The following is a 22,422-nucleotide window of genomic DNA, read 5'->3' on the forward strand; positions in this document are numbered from 1 at the left end:
TTCCAATCCTACCATCGGCTACGCTGTAGTGAAGTTTTCCAATGGTTTTCCGGCAGGCATTCCCGACGAATCGGCACAGTTCCGACGAATCGGCACAGTTCTCCCTGAAGTTGGCCCAGGACGTTGACCTGCATTGCATCTCGAGAGTACCCCCTTGTCACAACTGAAGCGAGTGATGTTAACACCCAAGTGTTTCAGGTCGTCACCCATCAGGCCGAAGAGTAAAACTGGATAGTTTATCGCATACACAACGACGAGCTCACTTGCATATCTCGGCCACGCAAACAGAGCGGCTGTAAATTACCCCTGGCGTATGGGTATTTCACTGCCGCCGCCCTGCACAGCCAAATGTACGTGAGTGAAATTCAAATAATCTGTCCACTCGTAATGTCGTACGTAAGTACACAACGCAAGAAAGTCCTGCTTTAGTGGGACCACGTAATGAACCGGATACAACCTAAGCAAGTTTCTGCGTTTGCTACATATCGCAGTTGCCCGTGAGTCAAGGTTGAATAACCCATCTAAGCTGGTAATGCCCAAATTTATATTTGTTCGTCCACGAACTCTGGAGTACTCAGCGTATTCAGAATCCTTGTTCTAGCGTCTGAATGAAGTTGGGAGTCCGATTTATCAGTTCCTCTCTGTCTATATACGCTTGTGACTTGTATGCGCTAAACTGGTAATGTATACAATCTTTCTTAAGCGTGCCTGAATATGACATTCTGTTCGTGCTGTGCCATCCTTGTTCGTTTACTCCCCACATTCGCGCAGAATACAGGTGAGGACACTTGCAAATGAATGCGTGAATAAATATAACGCGCACACTAGGAAGAAAAATGGTGAGTGGGCGGAATATGGGGAAAAAAGTTAGGCAGAGACATTTGCCACAAACACATAAAGAAATGATGATGAGATGGGGCTGATGCCGGCCAGCAGGCTGGGCGCTGCCCTGCTGCCAATTGTAGATAACTGGCATAACTGTCCAAGTGTCACAAAAAAACGTACGCCTCCAGTGTTCAACAAGTCAAGGCGGGCGTCCTACGAGGCGAACTGCTGTAGTCCTGTTTCTCAAGGTTGCTTTATAAAGTCATTCATTTGCGCAAAAGTTTGTTTCAAAAGTGTCCGAAGAAACATACATTTAAAGTATTTTGGTACACTTAACATAAAATTATACAAATGCATGCAAATAACGTAATGTAGCCAAACCGAAAATAAATACGAAGCATTTTATTAGCGAGGTGTATACCGAAACACTTGCTTGCAAACTAAGCGTTTCGCTTTATATTCTGCCTCTTCCTGCTTACTTCGAATATTTAAACATTGAATACATTATTGTTACGAGCAGCAGAGCGTCATGATGGCAATGGTTTAATGTAGCTCACCATAGTTTAACGACAGAATGAGAACGCCTGTGACATGAGTCGTCGTCGTCACATGACTGAAAATTTGTATCCGGATTTTAACTGCAGTTGCAAAAGACGGAGGTATCAACTGAGGAGGAGTGACAATTACTTGGAAAGTACCCAACTACGAGCTTCCAGATAATTGTAGCCCCATAGCCTTGGATCGAAAGCACTGGACCATGCTCAGAAAGGCAGACTCAAAACAACCAAAACAAGGCGGGCAGTGAGTTAGAAAGTTATTTCAGCGCAGAGAGAAACGCCAAGCGGAGATAATAACGCGCTTCCTGCCCGCGGCAGCTTGAAGATCTTGAAGAGATAGAGATTTCAAGTAAGACACATAAAATGTTGAGACAAAAGCCATTACCCACTTGGTTGTTATCTCTTCGTTCGGCCGGATTCGCTAATAAACCTGCTCAAAGAGTTAAGACGACGGAAAGATCAACAGAGCCAAAATTGCCCCAGACTTTCCGGAACAATAGATGTAGAAAGGCATTTGCCCTGAACTTTTTATCGGAGTTGCCTCAGCTCGAGCGAGTGTGTTTGGAAAGCACCGGTGTGGTATAACAAAAGGCCCACTATTGGCGGGCGAGTTTTCCTTCAACTCCTTGTCGCAGTTTCGTAACGAGGTTCTGACATATTGATCGATTCTTTCGATATCTCCGACCTTTTGAATGGAACAAAAAAAAAAGACACATATGTGCATTCAAGAGGCTTTGGTCTCAAAAGTAGGACTGGGCGAATAATGATTTTAAAGGAACGCTCAAGTGCAAAAATGTCCTCCCCACGGAATGAAAGATGACGTTACCTCGACTCCAACACAAAGGGAACGCGATTCGCCCGTTGCGTCGTTCGTGATTTATGATCGATAGGAAAGAAAGAAAAAACAATTTATGCTTTCCCTCTCCCTCTCCTTCTGAAGATGGCCGGCAAGGCCTTCGGATTGGTCATCTCCGGCAGAGCTGTACAGGTTGCCAAAAAGAAAAAAGAAAAACAAAAAAAACTACTCAACTAAATATGTTACTCGTTGCTTCGACAAAATAGTAACTAAATACGTTTCCCGTTCCTCTCAGATAAAAGGAACGCGTTCTCGCTACTTGGAAGTAACGAGTTGCTTCTATACGTTACATTTGCATACCAGACAGCCGAAATACGAAAGCATCGCCAATCTATACCGCCTACGTATCTGAATGTCTCATGTACACTGTCGACCCGCGCTTGCATCAAATAAGCCCCTACTCTAAATATACATCAAAGAACAGGGTTGAAGGCGGTGATCCGTTAGAGGGATTTCCAGGAAAAAAAACGGCGTTCATTCACAAGGAGGCCTTCACATGATCATTGACATGAGTTCCCGAGGACAGAGTGACAAAGCACTAAACGCCCTGAACACAGTGAATACTTGAAAGGAGGAACACAATGAATGTGCTGAAACACTGTGGACACTCGAGGAATGAGAAAGGCGTTGCTCTTCGGTATCCTTTTCTCTTCGTGGGGTTTTTTCCGCGTGCTTCAGCCTCGTGGAATGCCGCCATGTGCGACGGAAAAAACACAACTAGCAGTCGTGGTTGGTAACAGAGAGCAAAAAGAAAAAGGAACGAGTAACTTGTAGTAACGCGTTACCAATTTTTGTAACTAAGTACGTTATTAGTGAATGTGTACTTGTGAATAGTGAACATGCGAGCAGAGAACTTGAGAACTAGTAGTGTTCTTTATTTCTCCTACCTTTTTCTTTTTCTCTTTTTCTTTTTGTTAGGAGTAGCAGAACACGTCGGGAGACGATTTCGATTTCTCCCTTTTTTTTACGAACAAACAAACTTCAGACGAAAGCGCGCGTGCCAACTAAATCGCCTCTCCAAGTACCTGTAGAGGCGCTCGCGTCGTCTTCAAGATGGCTGAGAAAAGAATGATTGCCGATGAATAAATCAATCTGTGTCATGCCTTCTTCCACAAAACACGCTTCAGAAATCGTACAAATAACATAACTGGCGTGTCGTTTCCCGCTGTCTTCGTCGTTCTCGTTCACGCCGCTCCTGTGATAGTATCTTTGTCTTCATCCCCTTCTTGACATTAAACATTCTTCTCCGCAACATTTTTGCACTGCGGAATTGAGGGGATGACGCCGTTCTATACAGGAGATACGACACGTGGCACGAATAATTTCGCCCCAAAATTTACCACCAACGACTTCCCTATCAAGCTACTGCATCTATGCGCGTTTGGCACAATGCCCAGAGATGCAGCTAATGCTGGTAGTATTCTGTAAGCAGGCAGTAGAAAATGTTTCACTCCAGTTTCTGACACGTCACCGGACGCAGCGTCAATTTGGAAAGCAGCACAACCACAGTTATATAAAACACAAACTTATAGGTACTAGTTGAACCCAAGCAACGAAAGAAAAAACAAAAACGAGCAGAATTCATTTGAAGGCAGCGAAGCGCACTGAAGGGCGTTTTCGGGACACCCAATTTGTCTCCCGTGCCATCGCCGTAGGAAGCCCGTTGGGAGGTAAACGTTAGCGGATAGCCAGAAAGGCAATTGCGTGCAGCCGATTATGCAGCATCTGGGCGGCTGGCAATTACGTGGCACCCTCCGCAGCGTCCTCTATGGCAATTGGAAGATTCGAGGCACAACCTCGGGGACAACGCGGCGACAAATAGCTTCTATTCCATCTCTGTAACAGCACCATCAATATACAGCGGCCAGGTAAACACGAAGCGGTCCCCTGGGGACAGGCAGAGACTCCTCATAGAGCGGCTGCTTCTTAGGTGCAATTTATTGAGAGGCCTTCTATAGCGTCTACACTATGCCTGTACCGGTCAACAGTGTGGTGAGTGTTCATGACCTGGTGCTGATACTCACTGAGATTTTATCGTCTATCGCTTTCTGTAATGATTGTCAACTCGTTTTGGAATTTTAATAATGTTGCGGGGTATTTTGATCCGACATTTCTGTAATGCCTACTTTCGCGAGTACAAAATGAAATAAATAAATTTAATAAAATATATAAATAAAATAAATTGAAATATCCGGAGTACGGGAAAGGCAGCTTAAAAAGTGTAAAAGTCTATTCTGGCCAGTAAATAAAAGGGCAATGGAGAATATATATGACGCAAAAAGAAAAAAAAAGAAAAAGGCAAAAAGAATCAATGTGTGAAAGACCGTGAAACACCGGATGCCGCTTGCGGGGCTTGCGCTTTCATGCCAATACACACAGACACATTATATTCGTTGCTGAATCGTATGATCTAAGATGCGAGGTCAGTGCCTCATATACTGTAAAAACATTATTAATAAATAAACAAATAAATTTTGCAATCACAGTATTCGGGCGGTATCGTGTGTAAGACTTGCCCGCAAAAAAGAAAACCTGTGCTTAGGAAACTTTTCTACTAAGGAGCAACAGATTTGGAAAGGGAAGAAATGGCTATTCGCTAGCTTGGTCTCAAACGAATCTAAAGTTCTGTGCCTGCTCAACTATACTATTGCACTAATAAACGGTACAATATTTGAGAAACGTAAGGAAAAGATAAAGATCCCTTTCAGTGCGGTACACACACCCCCAGTGCGGTTCGTTTCTAAATCTTCACAACCCGTTATCCGTGATCAGTGTCACAAAGCGAAAGAAAACTCACAAAAAGAGCAGCCCAGCGGTGCAAGGAAAACAAAAAATTAAACAACAGCAGACACGGGTACCGAAAGGTTGAATAAGCTGGCGCTATCCAATGTTGCAACTTTGTGCGATCAAGCCTATATAGCGATACTATAAAATACGTTACCGGTTAGAGATTTCCTTAGTTCCTGCTGTGAAAGATTGCCATCCAACGACCGTAGAGGGACACTTATGCATGGGGAGCACGTAATCAGAATAAGAGTCCCATAAGAATTAAAGAAACACACGGAACAACTGGAAGATATGCACGAGCGAGCAACGACAATTTCCTGACCCGCGTTTAATCAGAAAAGGGCAAATATATTTGCTGCTTTCTTTCGAAACCCAAACATTCAAGACACACCCAGTGTCTCGTAAAAACGAAACAATAAAATGAGAAAAGACATGTTTTGAGACGACAAAGGGAACTCCAGCAATGGGTGTTACCAGCATTTCCAAAAGCCACACACGAAGCTTATTATGTGAGACTTTTTTTCTCCCTAAATTCTCTACTTATTTTGTAGGTACATGTATACGAATGTGATTGAACCTGTCTTTTAAGACATACTACTTGCTTCTTTAAATAAGAAATGCTGATTTAGATAGAGCTAGAACATGCACCCTCAGAATACGTAGTATATGCAGCAGATTATAACATCCACATAAAGCATACTTAGGAAGATTCGTAAAGACGTCAGTCTGTAGAAAAATTTTTCGTCGGTTTGCTGCTTCCACTTGATATTCTATCGACATGGCTGCACTAGATAATTTAATTAATTTAATAAAAAGCTTAACCTTGCACCAAAATTGCTCCCATTAAGTTTTGCTTTTTCCAGCCAGTCCGACCCCGTTCCGGCTTATGTCCTTTTTGTGTGTGTGTCTGTATTTTTTAACCATTCATCGCCGCCGCGTCATTTCCAGAAACACAAAGCAGGATACTCCAGGTTTCTTTTTTTTTTTTTACTGGCCAGTGGTGTACTTTTAAGATTCTCCCATATACACAGCCCTTATTGATCGGGTGATAGGTCTACCATAGCAATTCATGCCACCTCTGTTCTACAGTCTGCACTTTTATCGTCTTACGCTTAGTAATGCCCCTGAGATTTAATGTAAAACTACCGTGTTCTCTAATATTAATCGCGAAATAAAAAACGTACGTGAGTGAGTGGTTTCATAAATACAGACTTGAAACCCACAGCCGGAAAAGTGGTATAAATTCTCCGCACAACGTGTCTCTGCGGCTTTCGAGAGGAACTATTTCGTACGTGCACATATGGCCATACATACTAACACGGGTGGTGATATAGAGTACAGAGACTCGACAAATATTAGCGTACGTAAATTGACGATGATATCGCAATAGATACTGATATAAGGTATATCTATCTATATATATTGAAACAGATGTTGACACTGACATAAATAGTGTTAAAGCTTGCGTGTTAAACGATCACACTCCATATTATTACAGGCGTACCTCTACACGGGTATTGTTGTAAGCAAGAGGTCACGATTGATTGATTGTGAAAATAGAGAAAATTTGCTCAACAAGCAAGAGGTCACATCCGTGGTATTTGTACCGCATCTTGGGTATACATCTTCCCTTCAGCATTTGGCATCGTATTCTAAACACATTGTTAGAGTAACTACATTTATGATGCTATGATACCGCGCATGGCCAATATGCCTGCACCAATATCCGCTCACCTTAAACCACATTCATCGAATGAGGCCTAAGATAGCGCCTCGGGAATATCGATCCAAGTACGTACGATGTGCACAGTCTCCTCTTTCCTCTTGGATTCTTTCACAGCCACTTCTATTGGCAGCTGCAGTTGGATACTAAGATGTTACACTGCGGATGCCACAACTAAAAGTTCCAGAAAAAGAGGATCGAAATAGATTTTGTAGCAGCGTAGATAACTTGTGAAATGGTTGCCATGGGAACAGCTACCGGTGAGGAACTTTATCTGCGAAAGAATCGGCGGTTTTTAGGGAGCTGTTCACTAAAGCGCAAAAATGTCTCTTCACGGAATGAAATCAACCGCATTCCTTTTGAGTTGGTATCAAGGTAACGACGATTGCTGTCCTTCATTCCTCCATGACAATTTTTTGTGTTTTAGTGCCTCTTTAATACAAACGTCCAGTCACCTTAACCTAGTCATATCCTACTTCCATTCGCTGTTGATGAAACCCTCTATTGCGACAAATGTAGACAAGACCATAAAAAACGAATCAGCAAGCATAATGCTTCACCCTGACTTGATCCCCACGAGCGTGCACTGATGTAAGGTTTTATGCAACGTATTGACAAACGGCATTCAAGCTCGCGAAGATCCTCTGCCCAACAGATGCAACACCTTCGTCTTCTTGCTGATGTCCGTTCCCAATGTGTGTACCACCATAGCGGCGGTGAATCGCCCACCTCATCATCATCCAATGTATGTGTGTGTGTGCTTCAGAAATCACCCGCGACACGAAGAAATCCCCAGTGAACGTTCCAAATAAGAACCAATTTTCTTCCCAAACAAACAAACCATCCGGGACCTTAATTTCCTTCCCAGAACCACTCACGCCATCGTAACAAATCTCTGGACGATAAACTGCAAGAACAAATATTGCCGCCGATATACCTTCTCCGTTGAAAGCTACACACCATTATAGGGATAGCAATCTATGGAAAGACATGTTTCTCTACGAAATCCTCTTAGCGTAATCAGCTGCATTACCGGCCGGAAACAAAACCCCTGTATCTGTCCCCGAAAGTCCGTGGTAGTATATCCAGCGACAGCAATTGCAACTATAGATACAACGCGATACACCGCACGTAAAAGCCGAAGCGAAACGAAGTGCGCGCAAACAAAGGCAATGCAGGCCAATCTTGCTCGCAGACACATAGAATTGTTTGCGTTGCCAGCTACCGAAAGTGCTCGCGAGAGTGGGATCTTTAGTCGTGCCGGGCATGGTACACCCAGCTGTATCACGCACCGTCTGCTTCATGCTGCGTTATAAAAGTAGACATGTGAGTAAACTATGATGACTGCGTATAGATAGTTGGACAACAGCTAGCTCTATTGGTGTTCGCCCAAGCAGGGAAAGGTAACGGAATCTTTTTCGTTTCCGTTACCACCTCCGTTACTAGTAACCACCTCCGTTACCACTCCGTTTCGTTTCCGTTACGTTTCCATTTCGTTTTTCGGTACCGCCCCCCCCCCCCCCAGCTTCTTGTTTTCCTTCTTTCTTTTCTTTCCTTTAAAAAAAAAGAAGACCATTGAGACACGCCAGCCCGCTTGTTCAACCTACATGCGCTATTCGTGTGCTACAGCAAAGCTGCCAGCTTTCCTGCGGTGCATCCCTAAAGGAATGTCACGTGCATAGGGGAACAAATGGATTGAGGCGGCTCTGATGTCGACTTCATGTGGGTATTCACTTTGGTATCAAATGAAAGCCGTGCACCATTAGGTACTAAGATCAAAGTGTCACCGACGGCTAATGACCAACTTTTAATAACCAATTTCCGTGCCATAGAGATGAGAATTAAGGTACATCTACGCATCCTTTTCAGCCTTGGTTTTAGGCTAGGTGAGTATACGAGGCTGAGTGTATTTCTTAGATCGTCGGCTAGGCAACCTTAATGGAAACTGATGGAATGTTCCGTTCTGTGTCTGTTTTATACTTTCGGTACGTCGGCCGGAATGCGATGCAATTAAAAAAAGAATCGCTGACGCCACACACAGAAAGATGGCGTGTAAGATTGCCAGGATGGAGTACACATGAGGAGACACTAGAAATTCGAATTACGTGCTTATTGAGAATATTGCGCGAATTATCTCTCTCGTTAATTAAACGAGATGGATGCACGTAGCGGGGGCGTTGGTCTCATGTGCTGCAGAAAATTTGATTTGTTAATTAAACCCGTTTAGACCCGACGTCCCGTTTGGCTGACCTTTCCTCCCTTTTTTCTTCTTTGTTCTAATAGATATACACCCCGTTTAGGGGCTAACCAGGAATTCTTCAATTCTGATGCACGTGCGTAGAATGGACAGATCGACACACACGTATAATGATGGTGGTCTCTAAATTGATCCGAAGAATTCATTTGTATTCCTTTCCTTTAAGAAATACACACAACTGGATGTCTATGTTACAACTCATAGGTATTAACAATGTTGTTGTTGTTGTTGTTAGAATGTTAGAGCACTGCTGAATATTAGAACGACGAATTGCTAACATTCAACCACCGTTCTTGTATTTGTGGAATATCCCAACTTGTACACTTATTGACAATTCGGAAGAAGACAGCGATGGAGATCTACCACAAAATCCCTCTGCACTGACTCTGAGCTTCTAAAGAAAACTATGTCGTTATAAATAATCATATCGAAACGGCTGTCGCTTCAATTCCTGGAGTGAACGTTTGCCGCACCAGCCGGACGCATAGTGGTGAAGCCTAACTCTATGGGGCTCCTCGTCACTCCCAGTCGGAGCAGGTAGCATACCGGAAGACAGGTGTCTCACGCGCTAGAATCACGCGCGTCTGTGCCCTGTGTATTTTCTAACTGATTACGGCCACTTCTGCCCCTCGTATAATTTCCCTCGATTGAAATTACGGGGCCAATTAACTGACAAACACGCAAGGTAACTTCTGTAACGTCACAACTTCACCGGTATTATCTCGAGGATAATAATTAGAAATCACTTAAATGTCTCTCCTACCCTATCACGACATACGTTATTTTATTTTCTCTCGTTCTTATCATCATCAATAACTTCTTTCTCGCATAAAGGCACTGGAATAGTGCGCTTTGGAATCCGGGATTCACAACGGCACAATCAAAACCGACAATTCTTATGCAGAATGTTGTTCCAATATCTATCAGGTCTTGTTCAAGGCGGTGCTGCCCGCATCGGAACATAATGAGGCAAAAAGAAAGAAAAAGATGACATAGCAATCCGCCACCCGCATCCGACCTAACTTTGATGCAACAAACGAGAGGTTGAGGAACCCCGACGATAATCGATATGTCGTGACGGTTGCTAGCTCATCTCATGTGTTGCCTTCCGTCTAGACAGGAATATATATTCATGCAAATGGGGGCTGGCGCAATTGTAATGGAGTTGGAAAGTAGAACGCATATTGTACGGGTAGTCCATTTCAAACGTGCCAAGGGAGTTGCAAAAGCCGTAAGAAAGTGATTGGGCAAAGCAATATGTGACGATAACAAAGATATAGAGACAGATATAGGGTTGCGTGTGCGGGAAGAACGAATTCTCGAAAATAACAGAGAGATAAATACAACGCAGTTGTTGGTATACAGAGAAAACACAAATTCTAGGAGAGGCTGAATTCGACTTCATTTTTTTTTTTTCCACTTCATTGAGGCAACTTGAGTTTTTCTTTTCAGCGAAAGGCACACTTCTATTTGGTATAAAGGTCCACATTGCCTGCTTTCTAGGTGGTATATATAGGACACACAAGGCCTTATGGAACTTTTGCATCGCTAAGTATATCCACTACACAGAACGCTCTCAAGCAGGTCTCATAGACGCTAATGCTCCCAACCGAAGCATTGAACCGCCCACAGCACCTTTCCAGCGAAACAACCCACTTGTGACCTACCTTTAAACCCACCCTACTAACTGACAAGCTCCTTTGAATGACTAACGAGCATCGCGCGCGCACCGAGGCTTCAGGCTCGAGGTAATAACGAAAACAGACAGCAAGTCACTCACCATAAGGCTCAACGTTGCTATCAATCCACCACTCACGGCACGAAATAGTATCCTCTTTGGCTAGTGAACGAAACCTGCTTTCAACACGTCGAAGACAACGTGATCACGTCAAATCCGTGGACTGCAGCAGTGTGGACACAGGCACCGTGATCTCTAATCGCATCACTGCCAAAAATACGGAGCGCGCGCGAAAATTTCATCCGTCACTTGACACAGCACGCCGCTCCACAGCGAACTGGCAGACCCCACATCGCAGCGAACGAGATTGAAAGATGCAAAGAACACAAACACAGCGTGCGCTGCGAAGGAAAAAAAGAAAAAAACGTACACGCGCTCGAGGGATGCGGAGGAGAATGCGTCCACGCCTTCTCATTGGTCGAAGGAAACTCGTGACCTGTCATGGCAGCCACGCTTGCGCGACGAACGCAGAGAGGGGAGCGGAGGGGAGCTATTCCTCTTCTCATCTGGCGCGATGGAAAGAGATGCACGGTTTCGCGAGTTTGTTCTTGCGGTTGTGTTTGTGAACAACACGTGAGAGTAAACCGAGCATGAACGCAATACCCATGGGGGTCCAACGCCTCCATGAAAACGGGAGGTCTTCCTGGGGGCTATGCTTAATGAATTGCGGTTGAATACCAATGGGGTACGGTAGAATGCGGAAGTAACTGCTGTTATCGTTTCGCCGTGTACCATGCTGTTATATGTTATCACTTTTGACGCAGTCCGAACGCTTGTCTCATTGGCTCGTCGATGTCATACAGCGGATGAGAAGCGAGACGCAAGTTGTTGTTTCTATTCGAAGCACGAAAAAGCATTGACTTCATCGTTTTGGGACACGATGTCGGCCATGATTTTGATTCTCGAGTCAAAACATACATACGAAAATAACGTATAACGTCATATTAAAATAGTAACGTTATATTACGATTGAAATCACATTCATTTTCTTGGTCGAAAATATATAGGCCGTTCGCAAAATAAGTAAATAAAGAGGAATAAATAAATAAGTAGTCAAGTGGTTACAGAGCTGAGTTGATTAAGAAAAATTTAAAGGAACAGTTTTCCTGAAAGGAAATACTTTACTTCCGTGAGGGGTTCGCTCGATAGGGATCGTCATCTTTCATTCAGAAAGCACGTTTTTCCCAAAAGTAGCATGAACAAATCCAATCGTAAATATCAATAAAATAATCATATATGCTAAATGCAATATATAATAAATAAACTCACGAAATGAACATGATGTATGAGCACAGCTCGGAATAACGACAAGCTTATACTTTACGAAATCAGCTGTTCGCGGGTAAGCAACAAAAGAATAAAAAAAAAACAATGGTAAAGATAGATAGAGCGATAAAAAACAGGGTTACCCAATATCCCCAGTGCTAACACAAGAAAATGAAAGGAAAAGAAATAGACTATTGTTTTCTAAGCGAGCAAAAGCATAGACACGCGGATAACATTTCCCGCAGCATCGGATGATACACGGAAGCTCGATATTTCTTCGTGAACTGCGCAAGAATTAAACGACACGACGCAACAAACCGAAACATGCAAATAGAACCGCACAGTTTCGTCTGAACTCAAACAAGCTCGCAGTTTATTGGATAGACGAGACACTTCTGGCCAACCATAAATCCAGCTCAGCGTCGTCCCTGCGAAATAAAGAACAAGAAACGACAGCAACGTCCTCAAAACACTACCCGACCGACGCACGCATGTCGCGCCATATGTTACCTTCTCTAACATAGCACACAATTTTATACGCGAACATGTGGAGTTTGCGAGAAAGTTGACGGCGACCTCGCTTCCTGTACGATATGCTACTTAGGTCAGAAGACCGAGCAGGTGGCAGGTGGAAAAATCACTCGAGTGGATCTACCATTGGAGAAAGGAGCGAAAACGTCTTCTACAACGCCTACGACATGCTTGATGGATAAAGTACACCGACACCTCTCATTAATTCCGTGTGAGGCTGACGTAATGCGCCAGCGACCGTTGAGGAAAAGCGCTTCTTTTTTTGTCTCAAAGCTTCATTATAACGAACACCTGTACAAGCCTGTTCTTACTTCACCTGCATTTTCCGTGGGAGGGGAACTTTCGAGGAAGCTGCAGGTGAAAAGTGGTCGCGAGGCTTTCGTATACGAATTGGCCGTTAACTTTGAGCAGCGTGTTTGTCCTCGAGAGATAGGTCGGATGCTTTCATTTCAAACATGCTGTGCAAGAATAAAGAAAAAGTCAGTTGCTGCAATGGAATGCCTTGTTTTCTGGTCTTTTATAATTCCATGTACAAATTGGGACGCGGCTATTAACGACAGGGAACAGCATACACGTAGCAATGAGTGAGGAAATTTGTGGCTCGGTAACCCAAGTCACAGTCAACAACTACAACAAATGCACTGATGATGATGAATGGGGAAATTGGCCACCTGGGTTGTGGCCGACGGGACTGCATTAGATGTAAAATGACAATGAGCGGACGAGGGGGCAGAGAGGTCAACAGTTTCTCCATAAAGTCGGCAGGGCTAGTTCAGCAAACTGTCCTGGTGTGTGCATCTGTGGAAAACACGGAACACATCGTTATACACTGCACAAGATATGCATCCCAAAGAGCTACATTGAAGTCTGCTCCACACCGCTTGGACAATAGAACCTTCGATATAGTCAAGGTGCTGGGTGCATGGGAACCCAAGAAGAGAGATGCGGCGTTATCAGCGGTTGTCAACTTCATAGTGAAAAGTGATATGGAATCTGTACTTTAGGACCGCATTCTAGACATGTGTCGTCAAGTTCCCCGTTCCTGTTAGTTTCTCGCAATTCATTTCACTTCTAGGGGATGTAGCTACGCCTATGTGCACCGTACAGTTCGGTGACCGTGAGGGGTGATGCTTTTCTATTTTTATATCTTCATCTTTTCATTTTTCTTTCACTGGGGGGATCTTTGTGGGAGTAGCAGAATTCGCCAGGTAATGAATTCAATATCTTCAATATATATATATATATAGGGTGAGGTAAAAGGATTATCAAACGGCCACGAAGTTTTACAGAAGTTCAAAAAAAGACGCGGCAACAGATTTTAGGGAAGTTACAAACACTAATTTATTACATAGAGAGACGTTAAAAAGTAAAATGGGCAAGGGGTCGACGTTTCGACAGTGGCACTGTCGAAACGTCGACCCCTTGCCCATAGATCAGTTTCAAGACGAGTGTGAGCGTGTCGAGCATTTTAAACTGTGTTTTGCAACTTTATTGTTCGTCGTGTCGTCTGCAACAGGAATACGAAAATATATCGGAGACGCAACGAGATATCGCGATAGTCATCGCACTCCAAACGTTCCGTCGCCTTTGCAGGCCTGGCAAGATAGAATTACCTTAGCTTACACAGGTTGCAGAACGCGATCTAGCTAATTTCTCACATTAAAAAGGTTACAATGTAGATATATGAGGCGAAGAAATAATAACATCATTCGGGATGCTCTTTGCACACTATAGCTTGGTGGCGGTACACGAGCGATTAACTTTAAACCAATTGATTGTTCACATCGTTTGACATGTTGAGAGAAAAGTTACATGATTTTTTCAATGCTTCATTATTGAGGTAATCTCACACGTGTAGATTCTTCCTGAGGTACTTTTTCAAATTTGTAACGACGCTAGTATTGCGCTACTTTTCTGTGGAGTACTAAGCTACAAGTAAGTTACTGCAAGGAGACACCGGCTTCCGGTATTGAACGTGCACTTGCACAGTGAAATGACTAAGTACTTAGCAGTCTAAGCATAAGTCAATACATCAACGACTGAGCTGCCTGCATGTATCAGGGTGGCTCGAGACTAACACCTCCATTTTTTTCTTTTACAAATCAATCAATCACTATATATTAGACAGGGCGCTAAATTATCGAGTCTTTACCTATCCGAGTCCTTTTTTGATATTAGGAGTTTGCGGCACGCTGAAATGCTAAAGCCATTACCCAAGTACTACCTTTAACGATGTATAAGAAACATTTACTCCTTTAAAAAATCATATCAACTCCGTGAGATGCATAACTAAACGAAAAGCACATTAGAACACACGTTGTAATAAGAGATCCAGTCATACATCATAGTTACCGGCACCTTGACTCGAGAAGCTCCGAAAACGAAGGATGAGTGTTGAGATTACTGAAGCGTACGTCAATATTAAAAGGATTACGTTGGAAGCATTGTAAGTCCTCGCAGTGTACTGCCCTTGATTAATGGACACACCAGTTGGACAGGAAAAGGACTCGACATGATTGAAGCATTTGAGTCGAGCACAAGCATTCCAATACACACGATGAATGATTTCAATCTAATCCGCGGTGTCAAGAAAGACATAAACTGGTTCGTGCGTGCCTAAATTTTCTCTCGCCTGTACTGATTATATACCCAGGAAGTAGGAGCCACGGTGGTCGGGGTCTCCAGACGTGTGGGAAAGTGAAAAATATGAATACGACACAGTGGCTCTCAGTCAACTGAAATCACGGCGGTTCAACTTGTCTGTGGAACGCATTTAAGTTTCCGCCGCATCTATATCTGAGCCGCGATAAATCGACGAAGAAACAAGATTCCTTAAATGGTGTCCAATCTATCGAGTCATTTACAGGTTCTCACGCAGGTCCCTTCTGCCTCAGAGGCTTAAAAGTTTGAATACAAAGTCCTAAAAAAGCACCCGCTATTTGCGTCGTCTGCTGACATTATTGACAGCATCTCTTCTTGCAGCAATTCCGTTTCTTTTTTTTAATTCCGTGTTAGTGCCGCCAAGCAACTGTACAGACGTGGACAGATGGAGAGACGGGGGTATGGGTCCTAGGCCGACTTCAGGGGGAACTGTGCCGACATTAGTCCGGAAAACCCAGGGAAAGCCCCAGATATAGGAGAGCCGTTGCCGGGATTCGAACCCGTGTCTCGTCGTGGAAAGCGATCAGCCTAACTGTACTATGCCACGGGAGCCGGTACAATTCCGTTTTAGGTACTTAGATTAGGCAGATATTGCACAAGAGCAAACAGCACTGTTGCTTTTTACCAAACCCCGGGTTGCCATGTACATCTGCATGATGGAAATAAAATGGAATAGATGTCCGCATCTACCTTAATCTCAAAGGACAATACACTCTAAACACAGAACTTCACCGCATAGCACGCTGTGCTCATTCTTGGCATTCTTGGCAACGGTTGGAGCACAGCGTGCTATGCGGTGAAGTTCTCTTTTTAGAGTGTGTGATATGTACATACGTACTACCTCCAGGAACTGCCACGCAAAATATTTCCCGAAAAAAAGAAATTCGTTTTCAAGAGCGCGTGCACCAGCTGCGATCTGTCCCAGCTCCTTCTGGGATGTTGTGACGCCAGATCAGCCAAGCATTTTTATTGGCTGCTGAGAATCGTCTGCTACGGCGCGAGAGCAAGACATGGGACGGGCGCCGCCAAATAGAGGACGCGGCCGAGGGAAAGAGCTTTTCTGACCCGCGACATTGGGAGCCTTTCTGTGCGCCAGGATTGCATGCTGCACTCCTTTTTTGTAGAGAGTCGTTCATTGTCTCATCATCAAGTCACATGATGCCTTGTGTAGTGGGCCGCATCTCATGTGGCGAATTTCTCTATTCATCATCATCAAGTTATATGTTGTTGTTGGTGGTGTTTGAACGCATTTTAGCCTAGGGCTTGCAATTCTAATTTCTACTCCTGTCGAAACATTTTTTAGCCCTTCCGTGCTGTTTAATAGAAAAGCCCTCACCGGTTTGACATATACAAAAAAAGTTATAATATTTAAAGCGGAGCCCTGGTCGAAAACCAACAGAAGGAGAAGTGTACCTCTACAGAAGCCATTTATGAATGTGTGAACGTAGCGCAAATCCACAAAGTACAAACAAAAGAAGTGTATGGAAGTTGTGAAAAAGAAGCGAAAAACGAAACGAAAACAACGAGCAAAACAAAAAGTGGCACACAGCTACGCCCATCCAGGGAGCTCGTCCTCGAAGTGTTGTTACGTAAGACGCCTTTATTCAAATGATCTTCCCTGTGTTTGGACGTGTCCCCCTCAGACAGGAACTAAACTCCAGTCGAATACAACATTACTTGCATAATACCAGTGGCGAGCGCACCACAATCATTGCTCGGGAAACACATATCGAGATAGACAGTAATGCCCGAACAACCTCACTCGGAGTACTTTCTCGAGCAATTAAGCGCTTTTTGGAAAACCACTCACTACACTTCGCGATGGTATTATTTTTCAACGTTTACACCCCTTTCTTTCTTTTTTTCGTATCGCGCACACGAATTGAAACGTAACCTCTTGTTTGTATGCCACCGACACACTCCACTGGGCATGATCGCCTTAGCTAAGCAGCCTAAAGGGACAATCAGGATGATGGTGGTAATGAGAATAATAATGACGATGACGATGAAGACGGAAAATGAGCCGTTGACAGATCTTGAGAGTAGATCTGATTAGTTGAGTAGAGTCGTATCCGCGACCAACTGTAAATTAGATGCAGAATGCAAAATTTCATCCAACCTATGGTTTCGGTTTTACGATGACGTAAGCATTAGCTACTGCACCCTGGCGGACGCCACAAAAGAAGCGCAACCGAGATGAAGGTGATTACGGAATACGGACTGTTCTGAAATGTGATAAAACGTAATCAGCAAGTCATCTCTGCAATCGGTCGCTCGATTGATTGGCAGTACGGAGACAGTGCTACTAGTCGTAAGTAGAGAGTTTTAGTACATCGTACGCAAAGACGATAGCGTACGTAACAGATAGCGTCGGTGGTTCTGCGCATTGCGCGAAGCTTTCCTTCTGTTAGGGGCGTGCGCAGAACCATCAACTCTATCCCTTACGAAGGCGATAGTGTACGATCCACTCAAACTCTCAAGTTTTAGTATATCGTACGCTGTCGCCTTTGCGTACGTAAAGGATAGCGTAGTGGTTCTGCACAATGCGCAAAGCTCACTTTATGTTCTGCGCGTGCGCAGAACCACCAACGCTATCTCTTACATACGCAAAGGTGGTAGCGTACGATATACTAAAACTCACTATTGACAGTGACGTCGCGTTAGCGAAAGCGCTAACTACAGACGACCCACTGTTTACAAACATGTGATGTAACGAGAAGACCGGTTCGAGGTGGAGAGTTTTGCGATGGTGAACAAGATGATAGGTAGGTGGCCACCAGCATGCTTTGCGCGGCACCGAAACGTAATCGATAACGTACAATTATCAAGAATTGGCTACGACTTTACTCGAAGCATTGTGCACGGTGGGCACCTTATGAAAAAAACTGTTTAGTTTGTGTTCCGGACCGCCCCCTTAATTTCACCGAGCAACAAAAAGAAAGATGACTTTTACTCCTGTTGGGTCACGAAAGGGACTGCATGCGTGGAAGTCAGCCAAGTTCAGGACTGATTGTGGTGCTGGGGAAAAAATTTCAAGGTCGGGGGAGTAAAATGGGGAGCAACTGGCAATCCAGGGGATGCCGATTTACTCTTTTTATTTTCTCTAAGAGTATAATTTTCGGTCTGCAACGCTGGCAATGTGGAGCATTCTCACCATTGTCCACCCTGCACAGCACTCGCTTTCTTTCAAGGGGGTGTCGTACCTCAAGTATAGGAAAGATCCGTGTTTTCCTGGACACTGTTTGTGGGCGTAATAGCGGGCGTGTGGTGTGGCTGCAGCCAAATTAATTACCGGTCGGATGGCGACCAACGCACGCGTTCAAGCCATAGAAAACCTTATCACGCACCGACGAGGAACATATTAGGCATTCGGCGCTGATACTCATGATGAATGGCCAGTTTCGCACGGATTGCGCTTTCGTATTCTGGGACATATTACTTTCCGGTATGAGCTGTGGGTGTGTATGTAGGAAACCGCGCAAATGAGGACCGCCGTACGTGTGGATGCGGATATTGGAAAAGTGGTGGTGGGCGATCGCATTCAGCTTCACGTGCAAACGCCTAAGACATAAGCTTGCTTGGTCGGCTAGAGTCCTGTTATTGCCTAAGGGATCGCGGGATCACCACCATCACCACCACGGCACCACCGAATGGTCGGGAGTGATTGTGCCTCCTGGGCCGACTTCACAGAGAACCGTGTCGATATTTGTGTTATTCGGGGAAAGCCAGAGAAAACCGCCAGACAGGACAGCCGGTGCCGGGATTCGAGACTAGTTCTGCGACTACCCGTCCACACATATCAATGAAAGAGAGTGGTGTGTTTTTGCATTGTCCACCATATTTTCAGCATACCTGTCCAACTGTTATTCCATCCGAAAATTCAGTACAATTTCTGGTGCGAGAGGGTGTGAAAAAGGGTGAGAGGACAGTTCGTCCGTCGGAACGAAACCCCATCACGCGTTACTTGCTTTCACTTGTCGACTTGCTATTCCGCAAAAAAAAGAGAGAGAGAGAGAGAGAGAAAGAGGGAGGGAGAGAGAGAAGACAAGAAAGGAAGAAAGAAAGAGAGAAAATAAAGAACAATAAAAATTCATTAAAATAAATAAAAAGAAAAGAATTAGGAAATAACGGATAAATTAACAAAAGGTAAAAGAAGGATGAGATAGATTAAAGACAAAGATGATTAAAAAAATGGTGAGGGTAATATGTAGGTATGAGGGTGAGAGGTGAGGGTAGGGTGGGGTTTGCCTTGGTGGTAGAGCCACAGTCGTGCTCGGAATAGATAAAGAAACTCGAACGTTTTCAGTTGCTGACGTTTCCTCTCAAGATAAATACGTGTAGATCCCCGTCAGCCCTTGAGTCTCAGGCACAAAATCGGACGGAACAAAACACAAGTGATTGTTCTCTGAGTGAGTCCGTCCTGTGTCGCTGTCTTGTGTTTTGTTCCGTCCGATTTTGTGTCTCAGACTCAAGGAACGGAGTTCCCTTCACTGAGTTCACGCAAGGTAGCTTGCCTCATCTACACCATGGTTTACTAAAGTTTACTGTTAGATGAGAATATATTCCAAAAGCCGGGAGTAGACATATTGAAAAAAAAAAGAAACTTTCGTTTACTCCGGCTTAACACAACAGCTTAAAAATAATTAAAAACATAGAACAAGACACGTGAACAAGAACGATATTGCAGCTTCGAGAGTACAGTAAACATGTACAGCAATTACACAGCCTTGAACCGTGACACTGAGACTTTGATACTTGGATAACAGAAGCCCTGCAATGATGCAATATAGCCACTCCTTCCTTTGGGCTTTTGTCCAGTTCTAGGAGCGCCGCATTGACGATGACGGGATGACCTTCATTTCTCGAGAAATTAAAGCTTCCTTCTGTCGTGAAAATAGCCGGATAGACGAACGAGCTTCGTGGGAGTTTATAAGTGGAGGATCTAAAAGTGTAATCTCCGTAGTTGGCCTCATGCCGAAGGATATCCAGGTTGGGGGTGATAAGATGTATGGTCTTGAGAGATTTGAAAGAGCGATCACCTTGATTGTTGTATGTATACATCATATAGTATTACGGCGTCTATCTATATGACAGGTGCTTTGTAATTCCTGCGGTGAAATACCTCATCATTATAAATGTAGCTCTTGTTGTCTCATCAAATATGTGGCGGTCCATTTCCATTTCATTCCATCGATAATGCTCTCTATCGCCCTCATCTTTCCAACACATTCCTCGGACATTCTTTTGTTTTCTGTGTTTTTCAAAAAAAGAAACGAATGGTGAAAAAATTTACCGGCGTATGTTTTTCGGTTATAACCGAAACTGCGCAGCCACCTCACCCAGCGCCATCTGGAAAACGTTTGCGCAATTCCAACAGGCATCCTATTTGCAGTGCACGTCCTAGGGTCCTAGGTAAGAGAGTTCTACAAGTCACGACAAGGGAACACGAGGTGGCGGCAAGACATAGGAGTCTGACAGTCGATAAGAAACAAATCAGTTTCGAAACATTACCGCGAAGAACGACCTTCATTAACGTACCTTTGTGGCCTCAAAAGCTTCACTTCTGCTGTTCTTTCTCACGGGTGCATTGAACACTTGTAATACATCCTCAGTGTTGTATACCGTCGTTGAAAGTGGAACGGTTTGAACGCTTGCTGCTTCTGTAAGGCAGAGAGGCTTGATCAATTAAAATGCCGGTATAGCGTTCAATGAGACAGAAACAACAATAATTTTGCTTTCCGGGTGCTATCATATTGTTCGGTATTTACCTTCTATGGTGTGATCACAAGTGCGATGAAACCTTCTCGGTGATTTACATGTACGGAGAACTGTGCCCACAAAGATGCGTCGGCAAATGGCTTCCTTCCAGCGAATCGTTAAAGGAAAGTGGTTGAAGCCAAGTCAAATCAATCAAAGGTAAGACAATCAAAAGGGTACTCAAAGGTAGAAAAAATTCTAAACTTAGCAGTGAAGCATAGATTAGTAATTGTAATCCCTTCCCCTTTGCTTTGCCTAAGATTTATTTTTCGCGACCCAGCGAAAAACCACGGTGTAACTGAACGCTGAGAAATCGATTGAAATTCTCGAATGACATAACCAGGGGGAAAAGCGAACTATGTAATAAATACCAGAATCTCGATTTGTGTACGTGTTTGTCTTTTTCACAGTTGCAGTGAGAGTCTACGCACTTTTCTGCCATGTCTTTTAAGAAACAACGGCTTTTCGATATCACGTAAGTGCAGCCAATCAGACCATCCAAACTACGTAAAAACAGCGCAGAGACGGGACACGAAGATAAAACAAGTGCACACACAGAGCGCTGCCCAAATCTCCGTCTTAACTCAGACAATCCTAAGCTCATCGTGGAGGTATACGAATCAGTTGGGGTGCAAAGCCCTCCTATAGGCTCCTAGTGCTGCTTCACCATGATATGCTGACATGCTGATGATGAGGATGATATAGAAGGGAAATCTTTTTTGCTGTTCTGTTACAATAGATGACACTGATTATGATTCGCGTTTGGGATAGCACAACACTTTCAATGAAATTTTCAATGCAAAGAAATTATATCTACATACGGCGGGCTGGCAGATGTTTATTTATATTTTATTTTAATTTTATTTTTTTAGCTTCCACAGAGCCATCTTCCGTATATGCGTAACCTTTGTAACAATAACAAACAGTGCGTGTCCCTCTCAGGAACTTTCTGTAACCAAACAAAGTTGTTACTTCTCACTTCTTGCACTCTGGACGAAAAGAAGGAGAAGAGAGAAAGAGAGAATAATGGGCCACTTGAACTTGGAATCGAACACCGGAACTCTTTTTGTCCCTCGCGGTTCGTCCGCCCAAAACGAAATGCCGCGTGCAGAAGATGCTCGCAGAGCTATTCAACTTTCACAAAAGAAGGCAATGATCGGTGCGTGATCATGGACAATCGTTCAACATTCTCCGACAGTCTTTTTTTCGTCTTCTTCTTCTTCATCGACTTGGCAATTCTATAGCTCTTTTAGTCCCCGCGTGGGAGGAAAGAAGGTCTACGACCGAAAGGACCCTCCAAGGAGACGTCAAAAACGTCGTAGAAGCAAAGCACATAAGGGGCAGGTTGACGACGTGGCTCCTCCACTCCCTTTTATCGACGTCAAGGTGGATGTAGAAGCGCTAAGAAAGTCGTTACTGATAACAGCAGTGGACGTTGATGGCATCAAGCACGCGATACGGGCG

The 22,422-nt window shown here is 44.0% G+C and overlaps 1 protein-coding gene across 3 annotated transcripts in view; it reads right to left on the minus strand.

Annotated features, from left to right (window-relative positions):
- LOC135395245 (ras association domain-containing protein 10-like) overlaps positions 1-11,126 on the minus strand; it is a 48,146-nt gene extending 37,020 nt beyond the window's left edge. For 2 of the 3 annotated variants that reach the window (XM_064626485.1, XM_064626483.1), the window contains exon 1: positions 10,786-11,126. The gene's annotated coding sequence lies outside the window, so the exon portion shown is untranslated. Of the gene's footprint in view, positions 1-6,824; positions 6,894-10,785 lie in introns of those variants that run through there. The other variant, XM_064626484.1, reaches the window with a different exon arrangement.
- Positions 11,127-22,422: the final 11,296 nt, after the last annotated feature.

Source organism: Ornithodoros turicata, chromosome 5 (genome assembly GCF_037126465.1).
Source record: "Ornithodoros turicata isolate Travis chromosome 5, ASM3712646v1, whole genome shotgun sequence".
Taxonomy (NCBI): Eukaryota; Metazoa; Arthropoda; class Arachnida; order Ixodida; family Argasidae; genus Ornithodoros; species Ornithodoros turicata.